Consider the following 25060-nt stretch of genomic DNA (forward strand, 5'->3'; position numbering starts at 1 on the left):
TAACCCTGTCAGTACGTTATGATCATCTATATAAACTACCATCCACACTGCTCCTCTCTGCTCTCTTTCTTGCAGGCTTACGGACGGTATCTATTCACTCCACACGCATCGCCAAAGGATTCGTTTAGAGATGGTAGTGAGACCACTGAGGAGCTTCTCCATGTCTGATTTGGTGTTGTCCAGCTCAGCTTCAGCCTGCAGCTTCAGGCAATGAAGGCAGGCAGAGCTATGTCAGTCTGTAATGAGTCCTGCTTCACTGTCTGCCCTCATGAGGTCCTGCTGCAGGCTGGCTTTCCCAACATATGATATCTACAAGGCCTTTACCAAAACAAGTAGGGAGGGAGGGAAGAGAGAGTGAGAGAGAGGGAGAGAAGGAGAAGGGGAGGAGAGAGAGAGAGAGAGAGGGAGAGAAGGAGAAGGGGAGGAGAGAGAGAGAGAGAGCAAGAGAGAGAGTGTGCTACAGTTTGCATACAACCATGGAAGACAAAGCTTTTCACTTAAGCTATAAACAGTAACTGTAATACACACAGCTACTGGGTCAATAGTTGTACAGTAGCAACTCATAAAATAGTGCCCAGTTCCCGCTCTCACTTTCACTCCCGCTGCAACAGAAATCCATTTGTAAACAGCAGACTGTATAGTATTAACTATACAGACACACAGCATCCAACATTATCATATAGAGGAAAGCCATTCACCAAAGAGAACTGATGACTTTGTAAAACTTAATCTCGGATCAGCTTTTCCTGCCCCCAATCTTAAGGTGATGAAATCAGATCTGATCCTGCATCAGTGCTTTGGGTCCATAGACAAAGGTCAAGTCTTGGGAAAAACAAACAGTCTGTATCAGTAACGAGACCTACGGTGTCATAAGGGTCTGGGTCTATTGAAACTCCGTAGTCATGGTTATCTGAGAGAGAGTGAAACCTGGCCCGCAGATCAAACGTCCTAACAGTAAACAGGAACTTGACGACACAGAGGAATCACTTCCACTGAACACTCTCTACACAACACTACACAACACGTATAACTCTACACAACACTTATAACTCTACACAACACTACACAACACTTATAACTCTACACAACACTACACAACACTTATAACTCTACACAACACTCACTACTCTACACAACACTTATAACTCTACACAACACTACACAACACTTATAACTCTACACAACACTCACAACTTTACACAACACTTATAACTCTACACAACACTCACAACTTTACACAAGACATAACTCTACACAACACATATAACTCTACACAACACTCACAACTCTACACAACACTCACAACTCTACACAACACTCCTCCCAACTCTACTCAACACTCCTCCCAACTCTACACAACACTCACAACTCTACTCAACACTCCTCCCAACTCTACACAACACTCACAACTCTACACAACACTCACAACTCTACTCAACACTCCTCCCAACTCTACACAACACTCACAACTCTTCTACATGTCTGTTACAATACTGAAAGCTCAAATGATTCCAAAGGTCTTCGAGACCAAAAAGTAAGTGTGTTCATTTGAACATTTTCCAAAGTAAAGAAAAGAAGGATAGCAAAACAACGACCTAAACCCGATAAACAGACAGACTGGGCTTATTTGCAGAATTTAACACACAAGAAAAGACAAGAACAAGAAGGAAAAGCTACCTTGTCATTCAATGTTCCCCCTTTCCTCAGACTCCAAAAATACAGTGAACTGTTTCAATGGGAAAATCCAACACACCTTCCTTGGTCAACAAAGTAAATACTATTCTCCCGGTATGAGACCGTTAAGCTCTCCGTGCCAGCTCCTTGCACACACACACACCCTGGAGCTCAGTAAAGTTCAGTCCTGCATAACACACACACCTGTTGTCAGGTGTACTGTGTTCCCTAGTCTAACTGCACCTACCAAACCTGCTCTACACGCCTGCCTCCGGGCCCAGCTGACGTGTGTGTGTGTGTGTGTATGTATTGTTATGGCAACAGGAGGTCAACAGATTCCCTGATTATCTCTGTCTGTGAAACAGTACAGGGCAGGAACCAAGATGAAACGCCACAGACTGCATGGACACTATAGGCTAAGTCTCTGACACCTCACACACTCCGTCAGGTCCTGTTCAGTGGCAGACTGGTAAAGTTATGTGCGTACATGCACGCACGCAGGAAAATGACAAAACAGAACAGGGTAAACAACTACAGGACAAACAGGAGCTAAACAATGTCCGACACAAACTGACTCATCAAATGAATTTGCTTACAGATGGAGAGATGAGATTAACATTCTGTAATTATGAGAATCAATCTATGAGCATCTTAATAAACACACACAAGAGAATAGACAAGTGGATTCATTAATTTCCTCTTCTGAGCTCCAATCACGATGAGGGACAGATCATTGGAACAGTTTGCTTCCCAGCACAACCATCACCATGGTGCTCTGAGGAGCTGGGGGTTGCCAGGGTGACGTGACTCAGAAGACCACCTCATCAACGACCATACCCCATCCGTATGGACACGCCAAGAATTGTGTCTCCTAGGCGACCCGTTGACTCACCTGCCCGTTGCTTGAGAGTGGAGACGGTGATGTCATGGTCACTCTCCAGTCAGAAGAAAACAGGACAGAATGAGAAGGACTCACAGAACAGCACTAGAGAGGACAGTGTTACTGTTATAAGAACTGTGTTCTTATACACTGAAATATTCTGACACTGAGAAAGGGGATATGGAAGCATAATGGTATTGTGTGTGTGTGTGTCTGTGTATGTACATGTGTGTGTGTGTGTGTGTGTGTGTGTGTGTGTGTGTGTGTGTGTGTGTGTGTGTGTGTGTGTGTGTGTGTGTGTGTGTGTGTGTGTGTGTGTGTGTGTGTGTGTGTGTATGTACATTCGTGTGTGTGTGTCTGTACATTAGTGTGTGTGTGTCTGTGTTTGTACATTCGTGTGTGTACATCTGTGTATGTACATTTGTGTGTGTGTGTGTGTCTGTGTATGTACATTTGTGTGTGTGTGTCTGTGTATCTGTGTATGTACATTCGTGTGTCTGTGTATGTACATTTGTGTGTGTGTGTATGTACATTTGTGTGTGTGTGTGTCTGATGAAGGGTAAGTCAAGCCCAGAAAGCACATGACCCTGTACCACAGGTCACACGCTAATATAATCTATCTCTATGTGTGACATATTCAGATTCCATCAGACAAACAGCTATGAAATGACAGCGTACTGTCACAGACTGGGGCTCAACATTTCTGCAACTGCAGAGAGTAGAGAGAGTGGTGAGGACAACCAACAGTGTGTATGTACCCAATATCCTGCACGCACACGTACCCACAGACACTTACACCTAGAAAAATAGACACATACACAATATTCATTCTCCCCCTTTCTCTCGCTGAATGATGAACACACACATGCACAAGCAAAAGCACCCACTCACACATATAAACACACTGCTGTCAATCAATGTCAGCCCTGAGGCAACCCTGTTGGAGTCGTTTATTACCCATCATCCCTAGAGTAAAGTCTTTCTGCCCCAATGCTGTCTGGGAGATGGATCACTCCAGGCGTGGGAGCGTCTCATCAGTCAGTCACCACTTCTGTGACCCCCCCTGACACTCCAACCCCCATCCCCCAAACACACAGCTACCCCCACATCTACCAACACTTTCACTGTCCTTCCCTCAGTCAGCACGTCATTCCCTCTGCACCTCTCTTCATCTCCATCTCTTCTGCTCCCTTCCTGCCTCGTAGACAGTCCTTTTATCAGACTACCTCTCTCTCTCTCTCTCTCTGAACCTGCTAGTATTGATCTGGCCTCTGCTCTGTTGTCCTAACTGACTGAGACAGACTGAGACAGACTGATAATGACTGAGCCAGACTGATACAGACTGAGACAGACTGAGACAGAATGATAAAGACTGAGACAGACTGAGACAGAATGATAAAGACTGAGCCAGACTGATACAGACTGAGATAGACTGATAAAGACTGAGACAGACTGAGATAGACTGATAAAGACAGAGAGACTGAGACAGACTGAGATAGACTGATAAAGACTGAGACAGACTGAGACAGACTGTTAAAGACTGAGCCAGACTGAGACAGACTGAGATAGACTGATAAAGACTGAGCCAGACTGAGAGACTGAGATAGACTGTTAAAGACTGAGCCAGACTGAGACAGACTGAGATAGACTGATAAAGACTGAGCCAGACTGAGACAGACTGAGACAGACTGATAAAGACTGAGCCAGACTGAGACAGACTGAGATAGACTGATAAAGACTGAGCCAGACTGAGACAGACTGAGATAGACTGATACAGACTGATACAGACTGATACAAACTGATATAGACTCTCATCTAATGGCACTGTGATTAATAATGGCAATCGATCATAGCAGTGTTACACACATACACACACACGCCCAAACACACACATCCCCACACACTGTCTGAAACAGGCTTCGTAGAGTTTTTTTATTAGAAGAGTGCATCGTCTGAAATAAGTATCAAAATATGGAGACATAGTGAATATGGAAGAAGGGAGAAAACCATATGTACCCTTTTATATAGCCAGAGACCTCCCATGGCTCTCCCTCCCTCTCCATCCTTCTCTCTCCATCTCTCCCTCTCTCCTTCCTGCGACTCCGAGACAATAACTAGTGCTCTGACCTTGATGTGTCTCTCTCATTTATCACCCACGGCCAAACCCCCGTATTTACAGAAAGAGAGCGAGAGAGAGACTGTCGAACACATGGAAATACGCACAAAGAGACACACACAGAGACACAAACAGACAATGGAAAACACATGGAAATAGGGACACACAGACAGAGACGCACTGGAAAACACATACATATAGATGGAAAAAACCCAGACTGGAACTTTAGTGTAGTGTACAAAAGCAGGTTAACCTAGACTAGGTCTACAGCGTAAGATCTGGGATAGTTTGCTGTTGGTTAGGATTCATGTTACCTAACTAGAACAAATCTCTAAAAAGCAGATGCCTCTTCTCACAGACCATAAAAAGGGACAGATGTTCTATGGACACAAGGGATGTAGAATATAGGCTAGAGCTCTTCCCGAGCTATTATAATTCAGCAGCAGATTTCTCCATCGAGTAGAGTACAGTAGAGTAGAGTACAGCACAGAAGAGTGCAGTACAGTAGAGTAGAGTAGAATGCAGTACAGTATAGTACAGTACAGCACAGTAGAGTAGAGTACAGTAGAGTACAGCACAGAAGAGTGCAGTACAGTAGAGTAGAGTAGAATGCAGTACAGTATAGTACAGTACAGCACAGTAGAGTGCAGTAGAGTACAGCACAGAAGAGTTCAGTACAGTAGAGTAGATTAGAATGCAGTACAGTATAGTACAGTACAGCACAGTAGAGTAGAGTGCAGTAGAGTACAGCACAGAAGAGTGCAGTACAGTAGAGTAGAGTAGAATGCAGTACAGTATAGTACAGTACAGCACAGTAGAGTAGAGTACAGTAGAGTACATTTACATTTAAGTCATTTAGCAGACGCTCTTATCCAGAGCGACTTACAAATTGGTGCATACACCTTATGACAACCAGTGAAACAGCCACTTGCATCTAAATCTTGTTGGGGGGTGAGAAGGATTACTTACCCTTACTTACCCTATCCTAGGTATTCCTTGAAGAGGTGGAGTACAGCACAGAAGAGTGCAGTACAGTAGAGTAGAGTAGAATGCAGTACAGTATAGTACAGTACAGCACAGTAGAGTGCAGTAGAGTACAGCACAGAAGAGTTCAGTACAGTAGAGTAGATTAGAATGCAGTACAGTATAGTACAGTACAGCACAGTAGAGTAGAGTGCAGTAGAGTACAGTACAGTAGAGCACAGTAGAGTAGAGTGCAGTACAGTATAGTACAGTAGAGTGCAGTACAGTATAGTACAGCACAGCACAGTAGAGTAGAGTGCAGTAGAGTACAGTAGAGCACAGTAGAGTAGAGTGCAGTAGAGTACAGTACAGTAGAGCACAGTACAGTAGAGTGCAGTACAGTATAGTACAGTACAGCACAGTAGAGTAGAGTGCAGTACAGTATAGTACAGTAGAGTGCAGCACAGCACAGTAGAGTAGAGTGCAGTAGAGTACAGTAGAGCACAGTAGAGTAGAGTGCAGTAGAGTACAGTATAGTAGAGCACAGTACAGTAGAGTGCAGTACAGTATAGTACAGTACAGCACAGTAGAGTAGAGTGCAGTACAGTGCAGTAGAGTAGAGTGCAGTACAGTAGAGTGCAGTACAGTAGAGTAGTGTGCAGTAAAGTGCAGTAGAGTGCAGTAGAGTACAGTACAGTATAGTAGAGTACAGTAGGGTAGAGCGCAGTAGAGTACAGCACAGTACAGTAGGGTAGAGCACAGTAGAGTACAGTACAGTAGAGTAGAGTACAATAGAGTACAGTAGAGTAGAGTACAGTGGAGTAATGTACAGTAGCATTGAGTTGAGTGCAGTATACTAGAGTAAAGTACAGTACAATAGAGTACAGTAGAGTGATAATGCAGCGTGCCAAGTTCACTGGCTTATCTATACATATACAGAGGGATAATGATCCCATCCAATCACATATACAGTAGCAGCTGGCCTCCCTCAGATTACTACCATAGTACTGCATATCCATTCATTTATTTCCTTGCTTTTTGATTCCTCTATGGTATCATGGATTCCCAAGCTGGGCTACAGAGGAAAGGGAAGGGGGTAAGAAGAGGATCAGGGATAAGTCATCTTGCCCCGGTCAGTCCTAAATCAGGTCAGTGGACACAGCAGAAGGGTAAATCAACCCAGCTCACACATGAAGTAGAAGTATTTCACTAGCTCCCACAGATGAAGACAGGGGGATTTTCGTGGGATGACAAAGAGGAGAGGACAGAGTGTGAGACAGAAGGAGAGGGAGAACGAAAGAGAGAGTGTACAGTGCATTCGGAAAGTGTTCAGACCCCTTGACTTTTCCCCCATTTTGTTACGTTACAGCCTTATTCTAAAATTGATTAAATAGTTTATTTTTCATTATCAATCTACACACAATAACCCATAATGACCAAGCAATAATGTTTATTTTTAATTTAAAATTTTGGCAAATGTATAAAAAATAAAAAACTGAAATACACATTTACATAAATATTCAGACCGTATCAATACTTTGTTGAAGCATATTTGGCAGCGATTACAACCTCGAGTCTTCATGGGTATGACGCTACAATCTTGGCCCACCTGTATTTGGGGAGTTTCTCCAATTCTTCTCTGCAGATCCTCTCAAGCTCTGTCAGGTTGGATGGGGAGCGTCGCTGCACAGCTACTTTCAGGTCTAACTAGAGATGTTCGATCGGGTTCAAGTCTGGGCTCTGGCTGAGCCACTCAAGGACATTTGTTGTCCAGTTGGAAGTTGAACCTTCACCCCAGTCTGAGGTCTTGAGCGCTCTGGAGCAGGTTTTCATCAAGGATCTTTGTGTACTTTGTGCTGTTCATCTCTCCCTCGATCCAGATTAGTCTCCCGTTCCCTGCCGCTGAAAGAGATTCCCACAGCATGATGCTGCCGCCACCATGCTTCACCGTAGGGCTGGTGCCAGGTTTCCTCCAGACGTGACACTTGGCATTCAGGCCAAAGAGTTCATCAGACTAGAGAATCTTGTTTCTCGTGGTCTAAGAGTCTTTAGGTGGCTTTTGGCAAACTCCAAGTGGGCTGTCATGTGCCTTTTACTGAGGAGTGGCTTCCGTCTGGCCACTCTACCATAAAGGCCTGATTGGTGGAGTGCTGCAGAGAAGGTTGTCCTTCTGGAAGGTTCTCTCATCTCCACAGAGGAACTCTGGAGCTCTGTCAGAGTGACCATCGGGTTCTTGGTCACCTCCCTGACCAAGGCCCTTCTCCCCCGATTGCTCAGTATGGCCGGGCAGCCAGCTCTAGGAAGGGTCTTGGTGGTTCCAAACTTCTTCCATTTAAGAATGATGGAGGCCACTGTGTTCTTGGGGAACTTCAGTGCTGCAGATTTTATTTTATTAAATTCATTTTAGAATAAGGCTGTAACGTAACAAAATGTGGAAAAGGTTGAGGGGTCGGTTTACTTTACAAATCCACTGCATGTTTAGAAGGGAGAACTAGGGAAGTAACAGAGGAAGAGAAAACAAAATGGAGAGGAAGAATCCTTCTCAAGACAAGCTGTAGTTATTATATAGCTCTACATGACATGAAGACAATAATGTGAGAAGAGAGTGTTGACAGACAGACAGACAGACAGACAGACAGACAGACAGACAGACAGACAGACACTTACGCACACTAGAGAAAAAGGTGCTATCCAGAACCTTAACGGTTTCTTCAGCTGCCCCCATTGGAGAACGCATTGAAGAACCCTTTTTCGTTGCAGGTTGAACCCTTTTGGTTCCATGTAGAACTCTTGGAACCCATGGAAGCAAAAGGGGTCTACCTGGAACCAAAAAGTGTTCTCCTATGGGGACAGCCGAAGAACCCTTTTGGAACCCTTTTTTCTAAGAGTGCACACATAGGCAAAGGCACACAGACCCACAGACACACACACACACACTATAACATTAAGCAGTATGTAGGGCGCAGGCAGATAGCTAGTTAAAAATAGGGCTTTCCTTCCCATAATGATACACTTTCACCTTCCACAGAGGAGCTAGCACAAACAAGGCCTGACAAGTGAATGCAAGAGTGACATCCTCCTTCTGGAGTCACAGGCTAAATTAAGCCATGCCAGAGTGAGTGAGCTCTGGATTCCTCTGCCCTAGGGGAAACCAGTGGAACAGGGTATCGTCATGGCAACGGGGCAGATTATCCATATTGGTAAAATAGCAGGTGGGTCAAGGAGACTGGGAATAGGGAATACAATCACAGCTGCCCAGTTTCACACAGCCTATATATGCTGCTGTTTTTCAGCAGGTACTTTTTCAGAAGGACTAGATACTGTAAACACCAAGCCTTAACCATCTGAGCTGACCCGAAGCCAACACTTCTATTCACAGAAATAAAGCTTGATCTGTTTGCCCTTTAATGAGCAGTCCTCTTCTTCACACCAATACAGGAAAGCAATGGGGTGTGCAGACACCAGGCACTATGACACAACACTCTGTCACAACCAGTAAGACACAATGTAACAACCTCACAGCGTTTAAAAATGCTTCATGTATGTTAGTGTAGAGGACATGGACTGAAGTCTTACATACTCACACACACAGAAACTTGTTTTTGCGTGGATTCCACAATGTGGTAAGCTTTGAACAGCTAGGACCGCAATTTCTTGTCCCGGAATCCCGCTTAACAGACAAGTTGAAGCCTGCTTGACAGAGACGATAAGCTGCTAGCCATCAAACTAAGGAAGTATGTACCAAATTAGTTTTGCAATGGAGCCCTCTTTGTCTGGAGAAATAAATGAACGGTTCTAGCGCTTTAGGAGCTGTGTCTACTACGCTTTGTTTCGGGACAAACCGGATCACTCAGAGTTCCAATGCGGCAATTGTTTGCTTGCCGAGGATTATAGGCTTTGAGGTGGCTTCCTTGATCACGCAGGTCGCCAGTCTACGGAAGAAACTTGGGAAAACGCAGAGTGAAATGTTGACATTTTCTACGCCTGTAGCTGAACGGCAGTCATGCATGTTGGATGCATCTCCGCCTTGTCGTTTGTCGTTATCCGACTGGCTGGTGTTGCCCGGAGCTCCCCCATCTGGTAGCGGCGTCGAAGGAGCACAGCAAGAGGAGCAAGGCAATCAACGATGATCGCATATAACAAACCATGGAAGCCGAAGACAGCGGCCTCCCGGAAAGTAGTCTATAGACTACATTCCCAACGAGAGGCCCAGAGAGGATAGAAACAACTAATAGATTTGCCGTCCTTGTGCCTGATCGTCCTGCACCTTCGTTCCTGGGGGTGCCTGTGTCTGCGGCTGCAGTGCCTACTCCTACAATTCCAAAGTCGACGTCTACAACCTTCCGTCGCTTCTCTGGATAGAGCGGGGCTTCTCTATCCGAGGCCTGCACCAGGTGCCGGGAGCAACGGGCTTAAGTTATCCTGCCTCTCGACCGTCCATAAAGGGCTCTCTGAATCGTGTGAAGTGTGGGAGTGGGAGGATTTCCTCGTCCTTCTCGCCAGCCGTGATTTTCGGCAGCTTCATGGTAAGAAATATGACTGTTCCTGGTGCTAAAACAATGTCCTATCCCGGAGCTCGAAGTAAATGACATTACTCAGCTGCTCCCATATGTACAACCTCAGTATAGACATCGATTCTACCGTAGTCCATATGGGTTTCAATGACATTATGAAGGGCAGCTCTGAACAGTTGAACCTGGATTTTAAAGAGCTAATTGACTCTCTGCTAGACACTAATAAAATACCCATCATATCAGGCCCAAAATATCTGCTCAAAATAGCCCATGTTAACATATGTAGCTTAAGAATGTGTAGCTTTGAGGGGTGGCAAGTAGCCTAGTGGATAGCGTGTTGGGCCAGTAACCGAAAGGTTGCTAGATCGAATCCCTGAGCTGACAAGGTAAAAATCTGTTGTTCTGCCCCTGAACAAGGCAGTTAACCCAATGTTCCTAGGCTGTCATTGTAAATAAGAATTTGTTCTTAACTGACTTGCCTAGTTACATAAAGAAACAAGGTTCCTGAAATCAATAATTTGCTAGTACTTACTTACATAATACCTTTGATGATACAGTGGTAGCAATACAAGGTTATAATATTTACAGAAAATATAGAAATGCCAATGGTGGAGGTGTTGCTATTTATATTCAGAACCACATTCCTGTAAAGCTTAGAGGATGTTAAATACTGTTGAAGTAGTATGGCTACAGGTTCATCTGCCTCACCTAAAGCTCATTCTGGTGGGAAGCTTTTATAGAGTGCTAGCAGTCAGTATCTTGATAACATGTATAACATGTATGTGTATGTGATATCAACAGAGATGTATATTTTCTGAGTGATTTAAATATTGACTGGTGCCCACGTAAGGAAAAGTTTCAAACTGTAACCAGTGCCTGCAAACTGGTTCAGCTTATCAGTCAACCTACTGTACCAGGGTAGTTACAAACAGCACAGGAATGAAATCATCAACAATCAATGTCGCTGAAGGAGATGGCTGCCGTTTTACGATCCCGTAACCAATTGTATGTTTTTTCACGTTTTTTTGTGACTTATTTTGTACATAATGTTTCTGCCACTGTGTCTTATGACCGAAAAGAGCTTCTTGATATCAGGACAGCGATTACTCTCCCCGTACTGGAGGAATTCTTCTTCTTCAACGAGTAGGATGGGAAGGATTTACTCCAGACACCTGACAAGGCCCTCATAACCGTCATTCGCAGGAGGAAAAGACGGAGGTATTGTGGAAGACGGTACGGGTGCCTTGTAAGGATCCGTCGCTGAGAGGGTAATCTGCATTTACCATTGGTCCTATTAGCCAACTTACAATCAATCGATTATAAAATAGACAAACTACGAGCACGTAAATCTTACCAACGGGACATTAAAAACTGTAATATATTATGTTTCACCGAGTCATGGCTGAATAAAGACATGATTAACATACAGCTGGCAGGTTTTAAGCTTTTTCGGCAGTATAGAACAGCAGCCTCTGGTAAGACAAGGGGAGGCAGCCTATGCATATTTGTAAACAACAGCTGGTGCACGAAATCTCTAGGTTTTGCTCGCCTGAGGTAGAGTGTCTCATGATAAGCTGTTGACCACACTATTTACCAAGCGAGTTTACCTCTATATTTTTTGTTAATGTATATATAACACCGCAGACCGATGCTGGCACTTAGACCGCAATCAATGAGCTGTATACGGACATAAGCAAACAGGAAAAAGCTCATCCAGAGACAGCGCTCCTAATGGCTGGGGACTTTAAAGCAGGGAAACTCAAATCAGTTTTACCTAATCAGCAATTTATTACCTTCTATCAGCATGTTAAATGTGCAACCAGAGAGAAAAAACTCTAGACCACCTTTACTCCACACACAGAGACGTGTACAAAGCTCTCCCTCGCCCTCCATTTGGCAAATCTGACCATAATTGTGTCCTCCTGATTCCTGCTTACAAGCAAAAACTAAAGCAGGCTACAGGACTGTTTTGCTAGCACAAACTGGAATATGTTCCAGGATTCTTCTGATGATATTGAGGAGTACACCACATCAGTCACTGGCAATAAGTGCATAGATGATGTCGTCCCCACAGTGACTAAGTACATACCCCAACCAGAAGCCATGGATTACAGGCAACATCCACACTGAGCTAAAGGGTAAAGCTGTGGCTTTCGAGGAGCGGGACTCCAACCCAGAAGCCTATAAGAAATCCCGCAATGTCCTCTGACAAACCATCAAACAAGTGTCAACACAGGACTAAGATTGAATCGTACTACACCGACTCCAACGCTCGTCGGATGTTGCAGGGCTTGCAAACTATTACAGACTACAAAGGGAGACCCAGCCACAAGCTGCCCAGTGACACAAACCTACCAGACAAGCTAAACTACTTCTATGCTCGCTTCGAGGCAAGTAACTCTGAAACATGTATGAGAGCACCAGCCGTTCCGGACGACTGTGTGATCACGCTCTCCGTAGCTGATGTGAGTAAGAACTTTAAACAGGTCAACATTCACAAGGTCGCAGGGCCAGATGGATTACCTGGATGTGTACTCTGAGCATGCTCTGACCAACTGGCAAGTGTCTTCACTGACATTTTCAACCTGTCTGACTGAGTCTGTAATACCAACATGTTTCAAGCAGACCACCATAGTCCCTGTGCCCATGAACACTAAGGTAACCTGCCTAAATGACTACCGATCCGTAGCACTCATATATGTAGCCATGAAGTGCTCTGAAAGGCTGGTCATGGCTCACATAAACATCATTATCTCAGAAACCATAGACCCACTCCAATTTGCATACCGCCCCAACAGATCCACAGATGATGCAATGTCTATTGCAATAAACACTGCCCTTACCCGCCTGGACAATACGAAGAGCTATGTTTATTGACTACAGTTCAGCGTTCAACACCATAGTGCCCTCAAAGCTCATCACTAAGCTAAGGACCCGGGGACTAGACACCTCCCTCTGCAACTGGATCCTGGACTTCCTGACGGGCCGCCCTTGAGATGGTAAGGGTAGGGAACAACACATCCGCCACGCTGATCCTAAACACGGGGGCCCCCCAGTGGTGCGTGCTCAGTCCCCTCCTGTACTCACTGCTTACTCATGATTGTATGGCCAAACACAACTCCAACACCATCATCATCATCATCATCATCATGCCGATGACACAACAGTGGAAGGCCTGATCACTGGCAACGATGAGACAGCCTATAGGGAGGAGGCCATGAGGGCAACAACCTCTCACTCAAAGTGATCAAGACAAAGGAGATGATTGTGGACTCCAGGAAAAGGAGGACCGAGTACGCCCCCACTATCTTCAACGGGGCTGTAATGGAACAGGTTGAGAGCTTCAAGTTCCTTGGTGTCCACATCACAAACAAACTATCATGGTCCAAACACACTAAGACAGTCGTGAAGAGGACACGATAAAGCCTATTGCCCCTCAGGTACAGTACAGTACATCACTGGGGCCAAGCTTCCTGCCATCCAGGACCTCTATATCAGGCAGTGTCAGGAAAGCCCTAAAAATTGTCAAAGACTCCAGCCACCCTAGTCATAGACTGTTCTTTCTGCTACCGCACGGCAAACGGTACCGGAGCGCCAAGTCGAGGTCCAAAAGGCTTCTTAACAGCTTCTACCTCCAAGCCATAAGACTCCTGAACAGCTAATTAAAGGGCTACCCAGACTTCTCTTTTACACTGCTGCTACTCTCTGTTTATAATCTATGCATAATCACTTTAAATCTACCTACATGTATATAATCCCACAATTACCTCAACTAACCACATTGACTCTGTACCGCTACCCCTTGTATATAGCCTTGCTTGTTATTTTACTGCTGCTGTTTAATTATTTGTAACTTTAATTTTCTATTTTCTCATTTTTACTTAACACTTATTTAAAAAAAATCTTAACTTCTTAAACTATTGTTGGTTAAGGACTTGTAAGTAAGCATTTCACTGTAAGGTTGTATATACCTGTTGTGTAATAGGCGCATGTGACAATAAAAATGTATTTGATTCGATTTTTTAAATTGACCACAGCTTTACTAATGCTGCAGAAATGTGCTTGAAAGCAGTATCCAGATCCATTGGATGTAGTTTTCACAATATAGTAGCCATATCTAGGAAAACCAAAGTTACAAAGGCTGGGCCTAATATAGTGTATAAGCAAACATACTCTGCACTTGACACATTTATGAAATTGCTTATTCCAGTTACTAATAAGCATGCACCCATTAAGAAAAGGACTGTAAAAACTGTTAAAGTCCTGTGGATTGTTGAGGAATTGAAAACTTGTATGTTTGAGAGTCGGGATGCATGATATATCGGTGAACATATCGAAATCGGGCGATATTAGCTAAAAATTCCAACACCGTTATCAGCCCGATGTCTAGTTTAGCACCCGATGTGCAAAACCGATGTCAAAGCTGACGTGCATACCTATATGACGTAGGTATATGACTTAATGATGCCACGTAAAATGTTGTGCAACACAGCATTCCTAACCCACACAGTCTGCTGTGTGGATCGAGCAGGCAATGATAATGGAATTCATTGCCCTTGACAATCAACTGTTCTTTGTCGTGGGTGATGTTGGCTTTCGCCGACTGGTCGAGCACCGGTACACACTACCAAGTGCGCTATTTTTCAGATGTTTCCCTACCGGAGTTACACAGTAATAGCGTCACTGCTATTAGCTTCACAACATACTATGGAACATCGTTTGGGTCTTTGCGTGTCAAAAAAGATACACGTCAAATAACACTATTTGACACGATAAATAAGCTTTAATTTGGCAAGTCAAATAACACAGTTCTATTATAGAATGTTGTGTGTTCCTTCTGTAGCTCAGTTGGTAGAGCATGGCGCTTGTAACGCCAGGGTAGTGGGTTCGATCCCCGGGACCACCCATACGTAGAATGTATGCACACATGACTGTAAGTCGCTTTGGATAAAAGTGTCTGCTAAATGGCATATATTATTATTATTATTATTATTGTGTTCTGGATTTGTTTGTGCAAGCCAAGCGCCATCACTACTATCAGTAGCACTGTCAAAGGTGTACTAAAAAGTCTACAAACAAGCAAACACAGGGCATGAACGGTGTGTTTACAATACTGCGTTGGTAATAAAGCATTTGTTTGACCGCAACCTCTGGGGTAGCTAGTTAGCTTTAGCTTGGTACTGTCATGACGTTGGCCTGTGGGTAAGGTTTATGAACCCCCATAAATACCTTTCTCCCTTTCCTCTCTTGACTATACTGAAGGACTCTTGAAAAGCCTTTGTTAAACTTAGAGAGTCGGGGAACATCAAAAGGTGGGGGGAAAGGAACCATATTTCGGTAATCCAACCAGTTGAAAATATGCATTGGTACTTAATGAATATGATGTCAGTTCGGTTGTCATCTGAGACATTCTTATTAATGATAGGATGTATCCTGGAAAGTCTACACATTATAGTTATCAGATTCACATGGAATTGTTGTGCAATTTAAATGTTTAAATATGAAACTATTTGTGAAAGGATTCAATGGAATTTTAGCTTCCAAATGAGAGAATTGGGTTTTCATAAGGAAAAAGCTCTGCTCACTCAGTGGCCCGTCCATGTGAAGAGACATTGGTTGTAAACTATGAAACATGCCCTCTCTCCTACCACTATATAACGCCCTTGACGAAAATGTAACCTCCTGTGCCGAGGACGTGCGTATGACGGTCCCACGTTAAAAGGACTAACATGTCAACTACAGGATTACGCCAACCTCAGCGTGAGCTTTGGTTGAGAATGGTATGAACTTTGAACTCTTATTCACTACAGAAGTGATACCTCCTAGCCGTTGAGTTAGCAGTGGCCACTGTAAACGTGGGCTAGGAAAGGACGGACTGTCATGCCTTGGTCTTAGTATTTTGTGTTTTCTTTAATTATTTGTTCAGGCCAGGGTGTGACATGGGGTTATTGTATTGTCGTATTGGGGTTTTTGTAGGCATTGTGGGATTGTGGTTGATTAGGGGTGTGTCTAGTATAGGCTTGGCTGCCTGAGGCGGTTCTCAATCAGAGTCAGGTGATTCTTGTTGTCTCTGATGGGGAACCGTATTTAGGTAGCCTGGGTTTCACTTTGTATTTCGTGGGTGATTGTTTCTGTCTCTGTGTAGTTTCACCAGATAGGCTGTAATTAGGTTTCACGTTCCGTTTTGTTGTTTTGTATTTATTAGTTATTTCATGTATCGTTCCGTTTTTCTTCATTTAAGACATGAGTAACCACCACGCTGCATTTCGGTCCGACTCTCTTTCAACAAACGAAGAACGCCGTTACACGGACGACGGGTCCAGTCTAATACACAACGACAAAACTACAACGTATCCAGTTTACCACCAGAGACATTCTTCAGAGGACAGGAAGATCTCTGTTGGGCAACTCGGCCAGCATCTACGACCAACCTATCGAAGCGCAGCTCAGAGAAAATATTTATTGCATTTGCCTTTTCCAAATGGGCGGTAATTTAGAATGCATAAGATACTGTATTTACGATAGCATAGCTTCTCCCTTTGTTCCTCAGTCTTCCCGCTCTTTCACTCAAACCCAACCCCCTTTCCTTTGTGTAACCAGCCGTCATGTCGGCTCCGTCCACCAGGGAAGTTTTCTGTATGACACAATTTGCATTCTGTGTATATGTAATTCTGTGTGATTATTTAGGTATTTAGTAAATAAATAATTAAACCTAAGTTTGTATTGCTGATTCAACTTGTTAGCCAGGGTTTGTGAACCAAGAATATACAACTTTCAGATGAGACTGAAATAAGGTGACGATCAATATTGACTGCTATTGATCTTTAAGAGTTTATTCGGAAGATAACAGCTCTATTAAAAGAAATTGTGGTGCCCTGACTTTGTAGTTAATTACAGTTACATGATTAGCTTAATTAGGTAATATTAATTACAGAGAAAGGATTTTATAGAATTAAATGTCATATCACTTAATCCGGCATAGCCAAAGACACGACAGTACCTAGCTAGCAACAATACAACCAGCTTGAAAACAATGCCCAGTAGAAACTGCAGTCATTTTCATTATTCTTAGCAATGATTTAGGAATCCTTGTGAGTAAGTATTTGCTAGGTTGCCACTTGTTGTTCGCCTATTGAAATTGAACTTCAGTTCATGAAAATAAATAGCTAGCCAGCTACTTAACCCTGTTGCCCAAAGCTAACGTTATAAGCAGCCAACTAACTTCATCTGGCTAGTTAGGCTCGACCGGACTGGGTTATGTGTTGTGAAGCTATCCACAATAAGGATTAGGGACAATACTGGAATTTGAGGTTTGCCTTCAAAATAAATGACCTCTTTGGAAGTGATGCAGAAGGTCACAATGGAATCATGCAATATTTAGACTAGATAATGTTAAACAAGGTTGGAATGTGAAGCAATGAAACGGGGTATCAGTCTACTCGGTGACACCCACAGAACACAACTGTGAAGAGTTTATGCAAATATTAGCGTTGTAGCTCTATCGCAGGATTGTGACTGTGTGAAATCACCTCCCCAGTCAGCCTATTGTGTGTATTGACATTCATATTGCACTGTACAGCTTTACCTAAGGATTGGGGCTCAATCAAATGGGGTATCAGTCTACTCAATACCAAAGATGTTTTTTCCCAACAACCTCCTCAGAGTTATCAGACTCCAAAACACCCACACGGTATTGTTTTTCCTCGGGAATAGTGTTGAATACACTATTTTACAATAAATGTGGCTCAAATCACAGTTATTTCCAAGTCCTGCTATAAGAGCTATGACACTAATTTTCTCTGGGTGTCACTGAGTAGACTGATACCCCATGTCATTGATCCACAATCTATAGGTAAGGCTGTACAGTGACATAAGTATGCCCCAAATCCAATAAATGCAATTTATGCACTTTCTTTTTTTAACCTTTATTTAACCAGGTTGAGAACAAGTTCTCATTTACAACTGCAATCTGGCCAAGATAAAGCAAAGAAGTGCGACAAAAACAACACATGGGATAAACAAACATACAGTCAATAACACAATAGAAAAATCTATATACAGTGTGTGCAAATTAAGTAAGGAGATAATGCAATATATAGGCCAATAGTGGTGAAGTAATTACAATTTAGCAATTTACACTGGAGTGATAGATGTGCAGATGAGGATGTGCAAGTATAAATACTGGTGTGCAAAAGAGCAGAAAAACAAAAACAAATATGGGGATGAGGTAGGTAGTTGGTTGGATGGATGGGCTATTTACAGATGGGCTGTGTACAGCTGCAGCGATCGGGAAGCTGCTTTGACAGCTGATGCTTAATACAGTTAGTGTGGGAGGTATAAGTCTCCAGCTTCAGTGATTTTTGCAATTCGTTCCAGTCATTGGCAGCAGAGAACTGGAAGGAAAGGCGGCCAAAGGAGGTGTTGTCTTTGGGGATGACCAGTGAAATATACCTGCTGGAGCGCGTGCTACGGGTGGGTATTGCTATGGTGACCAGTGAGCTGAGATAAGGCGAAGCTTTACCAAGCAAAGAATTATAGATGACCTGGAGTCAGTAGGTTTGGCGATGAATATGCAGCAAGGACCAGCCAACGAGAGCAAACAGGTCGCATTGGTAGGTAGTATATGGGACTTTGGTGACAAAACGGATGGCACTGTGATAGACTGCATCCAATTTGCTGAGTAGAGTGTTGGAGGCTATTTTGTAAATGACATCCCCGAAGTCAACGATCGGTAGGATAGTCAGTTTTACGAGTGTATGTTTGGCATCATGAGTAAAGGAGTCTTTGTTGCGAAACAGGAAGCCGATTCTAGATTTAACTTTGGATTGGAGATGCGTAATGTGAGTCTGGAAGGAGAGTTTACAGTCTAGCCAGACACCTAGGTATTTGTAGTTGTCCACATATTCTAAGTCATAACCGTCCAGAGTAGTGATGCTAGTTGGGAGGGCAGGTGCGGACAGAAATCGGTTGAAGAGCATGCATTTCATTTTACTAGCATTTAAGAGCAGTTGGAGGCCACAGAAGGAGTTTTTTATGGTGTTGAAGCTCGTTTGGAGGTTTTTTAACACAGTGCCCAAAGAAGGGCTGGAAGATACAGAATGGTGTCGTCTGCGTAGAGGTGGATCAGAGAATCACCCGCAGCAAGAGCGACATCAGTAATATATACAGAGAAGAGAGTCGGCCCGAGAATTGAACCCTGTGGCACCCCCATAGAGACTGCCAGAGGTCCGGACAACAGGCCCTCCGATTTGACACACTGAACTCTATCAGAGAAGTAGTTGGGGAACCAGGTGAGGCAATCATTTGAGAAACCACCAAGGCTGTCGATCCAATAAGAATGTGGTGATTGACAGAATCGAAAGCCTTGGCCAGGTCGATGAATACGGCTGCACAGTAATGTCTTTTATCGATGGCGGTTATGATATCATTTAGGACCTTGAGCGTGGCTGAGGTGCACCCGTGACCAGCTCGGAAGTATGCCCCCAATGTATAATACATCCAGTGTGATTGTGAACAGATTATTGTCTTTTGTTGATTTTATATAACCACATTCCAAACTTGTTTAGCATGATCTATTCAATTATGTCATAATTCTACTATTTGTATTCATTTGCATCACTGTCAATGACATACTTTTATTTGAAGGCTAACCGCAAAGTCCACTATTGCGGCTAATCCTTATTGTGGCTAGCTTCACATAGATGGGTCCGACCACCATTAATCAAATGTCTTATCAATTAGGGTTATTTTAGATGATGACAGCTAGCTAATTATAGCTACTGAAAAGGAATTTTGTTGTTTTGTAATGTTTTTGGGGAAGAATATTGTTTGCATCCTTGAACTAGCTAGCTTTATTTCATAACCAGCACTGTAGGTGTGCAAGACAACTTTACCAGCATCATACAGTAGCATACGTATCGATGAATCGTTGTGACATATGAAATACGAGTGATAGTGTAATCAATGTGTAATAACTATGTAGAAAATGTATGAACACGTTCAATTATTATGTGCAGTCATATTCAGGTCCTGATTGGTCAACAAGCTTATCTGACACGTCAAATAGTGTGATTTGACGTGTATGTTTTTTGACACGCAAAGACCCAAACGGTGTTCCATAGAAATCCTGGATGAGAATGAAACGGCTGAACAAATGAACAACGAAACAGCACAGCAAGTAAGTGAAAGAAATAGGTTTTTGATTATGTTTTATTGGTAATGGGGACAGACGTAAATTCCAACAAAATAACTTTTTGGTCAGTGTGGTGTGTGTATGTAACCTTAATTTAACTAGGCAAGTCAGTTAAGAACAAATTCTTATTTACAATGACAGCCTACCCCGGCCAAACCCGGACGACGCTGGGCCATTTGTGCGCCGCCCTATGGGACTCCCAGTCACTGCCAGATGTGATACAGTCTGGATTCGAACCAGGGACTGTAGTGACGCCTCTTGCACTGAGATGCAGTGCCTTAGATCGCTGCGTCCACGTGTGTGTGTGTTAACTATTTAACTGTACTAGAACACTTAAAAGGCCACAAAAATGTTAAATATCTGTTATTGGTATCGTTTTCTTTTGTCAAGGAAAATATCAGATATCGGTAAAAGTGGAATATAGGTGCAACTCTAGTTGAGAGCGATGAGGCAAAAAGGAATGGCAAATAAGTCTGGCTGCACAAACGACTGGCAAACGTATTGAGAAATTGAGAAATCATGTAACTAAACTGAATAAAAAGAAGAAGAAGCTACAATATGAAACAAAGATAAATGACATAAAGAATGATAGTAAAAATCGTTGGACCACCTTAAATTACATTTTTTGGGGAAAAATGCAAACTCAGCTCGATCATTCATTGAATCAGACGGCTCATTCATCACAAAACCATTGTATTGCCATTGATTTTTTCATAGGCAAGTGTAGCAGACCTAGGCATGGCATGCCGACAACAACCCCTGACACTACACATCCAAGTATATCTGACACTCACTTTACGGAAATATAAATTACAATGCTTGTCATTCATAATTAAATTATGACTTGACTACTTATCACTACTTGACTTCAAAAACTTCTGGCGCACAGCTCGGACACCCATGCATACCCCACATAGACATGCCACAAGAGGTCTCTTCACAGTCCCCAAGTCCAGAACAAACTATGGGAGGTGCACATTACTACATAGAGCCATGACTACATGGAACTCTATTCCACATCAAGTAACTGATGCAAGTAGTAAAATTTGATTAAAAAAAACAGATAAAAATACACCTTATGGAACAGCGGGGACTGTGAAGCAACACAAACATAGGCACAGACACACACACACACACAATAACATACACACTATACACACACACACACACAATAACATACACACTATACACACATGTACACATGGATTTTGTACTATAGATATGTGGTAGTGGTGGTGTAGGGGCCTGAGGGCAGACAGTGTGTTGTGAAATCTGTGAATGTATTGTAATGTTTCTAAAATTGTATAAACTGCCAGGTAGAGTAGCTGCAGCAGCTACTGGGGATCCATAATAAATACAAATACATACACACACACACACTGCAAGCCTCCATCTCAGGGGGATAGAGTGTGAAAATAGAGCTGAGTCAGTGTACTGTTCGTGTGGTGTGGTGCGGAGGTCAGGCGTAGGAGGGGTTACACATCCACTGTGGCAATCTCATCCTCTTCAACAGTGACTAAAGGCCATCACTGCAGCCTAACACACTCACCCCTACCATACCCGTTGTAATATCAGAGCACTGAGACCGTTCAGTGAGGCCCCTGTTGCTTCCACGAGCTGATGATGTTAAGAGGAAAACAGTGTGTGGTTGAAAACAGAGATAAATCATCATCATGCATGTTGCTCACCAACCATGTGACTGGATGGATATCACTGGGACTGGATACTAGCCCTTTAAGGTGTGCTTCTCCAACAGCTGACTGTAGGCTACCCAATGCTGCATATGGTGCACTACTTTTGACCAGAGTCACATACTGCATGACTAAGGATATATGTGAAATGACCCTGTTAGTGTGCTACTTGTAGAAGTTTAAAAGTATTCTGGGGAATAAGGAGTCATCTGTGACAAAGTCTGTGTTTATGAGGACTTTCATAAGGGTTATGGTGACTTCTATATTGGGTAAGAGGACTTTTTTATGGGGTATGAGGACTTTTACAAGGAATATGAGGACTTTGATATGGGTTACGAGGTATTGATATGGGTTATATTATGAGATATTGATATGGGTAATTGGGTATTGATATGGGTTATGATAACTTTTATATGGGTTATGATAACTTTTATATGGGTTATGATGACTTCTATATGGGGTATGAGGACTTTTATAAGGAATATGAGGACTTTGATATGGGTTATTAGGTATTGCTATGGGTTATATTACGAGATATTGATATGGGTCATTAGGTATTGATATGGGTTATGATAACTTTTATATTGGTTATGAGCAATGCTCCCTGTAATTGTTTTTGTCACTGAGCAGATTTTAGGTCTGCTGAGTGCAAACTTGAACGTTGTGAAAATTCTGTGCCACTTCCGACACGCATTTACTGTGAAGACTGAGGCTGTACCCGCTCTAAGTTACCGTTTTAACAGTGGTCAAGTAGACTACTGTGGCTATTTGATAATAATGCAGGCCTACCAGAGTGGCCTACCATCAAAAACTATAGAGAAAATGCATCCCATAACATTTTAACTTGGAAATAGCTGTTCTATCATTCAGCCTACAGTAGCAGTCAATGTGTGGTGTTCAATGTAGGCCTACATTCCATGACTCTTCTGAAAAAAAAACAAGCAGGTCTGTTTATCTGTTTATCCACCTGTTTGTCTGTTTACCTGTTTATCCACTCAGGAGTTGACTGAAATGTTGTTGTGTTGTTTGATGCAAGGAACCATTTTAGAAAATAAAATTCATTATTCATATACCATTATTACAGCAAATCAGAGAAATGATGCTATCCTCTGCCTATTGGCTACTTAGCTTATTCAAGCCTGTCTCTAAATACAACCCTGTCCCTTTAAGACAAGCGCGCAGTTTAGAGGGAGCATTGGTTCTGAGGATCTTTAAATGGTTATGACAACGTTTATATGTTATGAAGACTTGTAGATGGGATATGAAGACTTTTATATGGGTTATGAGGACTTTTAGATGGGCTATGAAGACTTTTATATGGGTTATGAAGACTTGTAGATGGGATATGAAGACTTTTATATGGGTTATGAGGACTTTTAGATGGGCTATGAAGTCTTGTATATATGGGTTATGAGGACTTTTAGATGGGCTATGAAGACTTTTATATGGGTTATGAAGACTTGTAGATGGGATATGAAGACTTTTATATGGGTTATGAGGACTTTTAGATGGGCTATGAAGACTTTTATATGGCTTATGAGGACTTTTATATGGGTTATGAGGACTTTTAGATGGGCTATGAAGACTTTTATATGGGTTATGAGGACTTTTAGATGGGCTATGAAGACTGGTATATATGGGTTATGAGGACTTTTAGATGGGCTATGAAGACTTGTATATGGCTTATGAGGACTTTTAGATGGGCTATGAAGACTTATATATGGGTTATGAGGACTTTTAGATGGGCTATGAAGACTTTTATATGGGTTATGAGGACTTTTAGATGGGCTATGAAGACTTTTATATGGGTTATGAGGACTTTTAGATGGGCTATGAAGACTTTTATATGAGTTATGAGGACTTTTAGATGGGCTATGAAGACTTTTATATGGCTTATGAGGACTTTTAGATGGGCTATGAAGACTGGTATATATGGGTTATGATGACTTTTAGATGGGCTATGAAGACTTTTATATGGGTTATGAGGACTTTTAGATGGGCTATGAAGACTGGTATATATGGGTTATGAGGACTTTTAGATGGGCTATGAAGACTTTTATATGGGTTATGAGGACTTTTAGATGGGCTATGAAGACTTTTATATGGCTTATGAGGACTTTATATGGGTTATGATGACTTTTAGATGGGATATGAAGACTTTTATATGGGTTATGAGGACTTTTAGATGGGCTATGAAGACTTTTATATGGCTTATGAGGACTTTATATGGGTTATGAGGACTTTTAGATGGGCTATGAAGACTTGTATATGGCTTATGAGGACTTTTAGATGGGCTATGAAGACTGGTATATATGGGTTATGAGGACTTTTAGATGGGCTATGAAGACTGGTATATATGGGTTATGAGGACTTTTAGATGGGCTATGAAGACTTTTATATGGGTTATGAGGACTTTTAGATGGGCTATGAAGACTTTTATATGGCTTATGAGGACTTTATATGGGTTATGATGACTTTTAGATGGGATATGAAGACTTTTATATGGGTTATGAGGACTTTTAGATGGGCTATGAATACTTTTATATGGCTTATGAGGACTTTTAGATGGGCTATGAAGACTTTTATATGGGTTATGAAGACTTGTAGATGGGATATGAAGACTTTTATATGGGTTATGAGGACTTTTAGATGGGCTATGAAGTCTTGTATATATGGGTTATGAGGACTTTTAGATGGGCTATGAAGACTTTTATATGGGTTATGAGGACTTTTATGGGCTATGAAGGGTTATGAAGACTTTTAGATGGGATATGAAGACTGGTATATATGGGTTAAGACTTTTTTATATGGGTTATGAGGACTTTTAGATGGGCTATGAAGACTTTTATATGGCTTATGAGGACTTTTATATGGGTTATGAGGACTTTTAGATGGGCTATGAAGACTTTTATATGGGTTATGAGGACTTTTAGATGGGCTATGAAGACTTTTATATGGGTTATGAGGACTTTTAGATGGGCTATGAAGACTGGTATATATGGGTTATGAGGACTTTTAGATGGGCTATGA

At 42.5% G+C, this 25060-nt stretch overlaps 1 protein-coding gene across 4 annotated transcripts in view; it reads right to left on the reverse strand.

Annotated features, from left to right (window-relative positions):
- The window catches only part of LOC118360281 (FYVE, RhoGEF and PH domain-containing protein 3-like), a 157020-nt gene that overhangs the window by 44439 nt on the left and 87521 nt on the right, over positions 1–25060 (reverse strand). Inside the window, exon 1 of one of the 4 annotated variants that reach the window (XM_052481982.1) lies at positions 1678–1903. The exons of the other annotated variants lie outside the window; for them this stretch is intronic. The gene's annotated coding sequence lies outside the window, so the exon portion shown is untranslated. Of the gene's footprint in view, positions 1–1677; positions 1904–25060 lie in introns of those variants that run through there. 4 annotated transcript variants of the gene reach the window in all.

The sequence above is a fragment of the Oncorhynchus keta genome, chromosome 27, assembly GCF_023373465.1.
Source record: "Oncorhynchus keta strain PuntledgeMale-10-30-2019 chromosome 27, Oket_V2, whole genome shotgun sequence".
Lineage (NCBI taxonomy): Eukaryota > Metazoa > Chordata > Actinopteri > Salmoniformes > Salmonidae > Oncorhynchus > Oncorhynchus keta.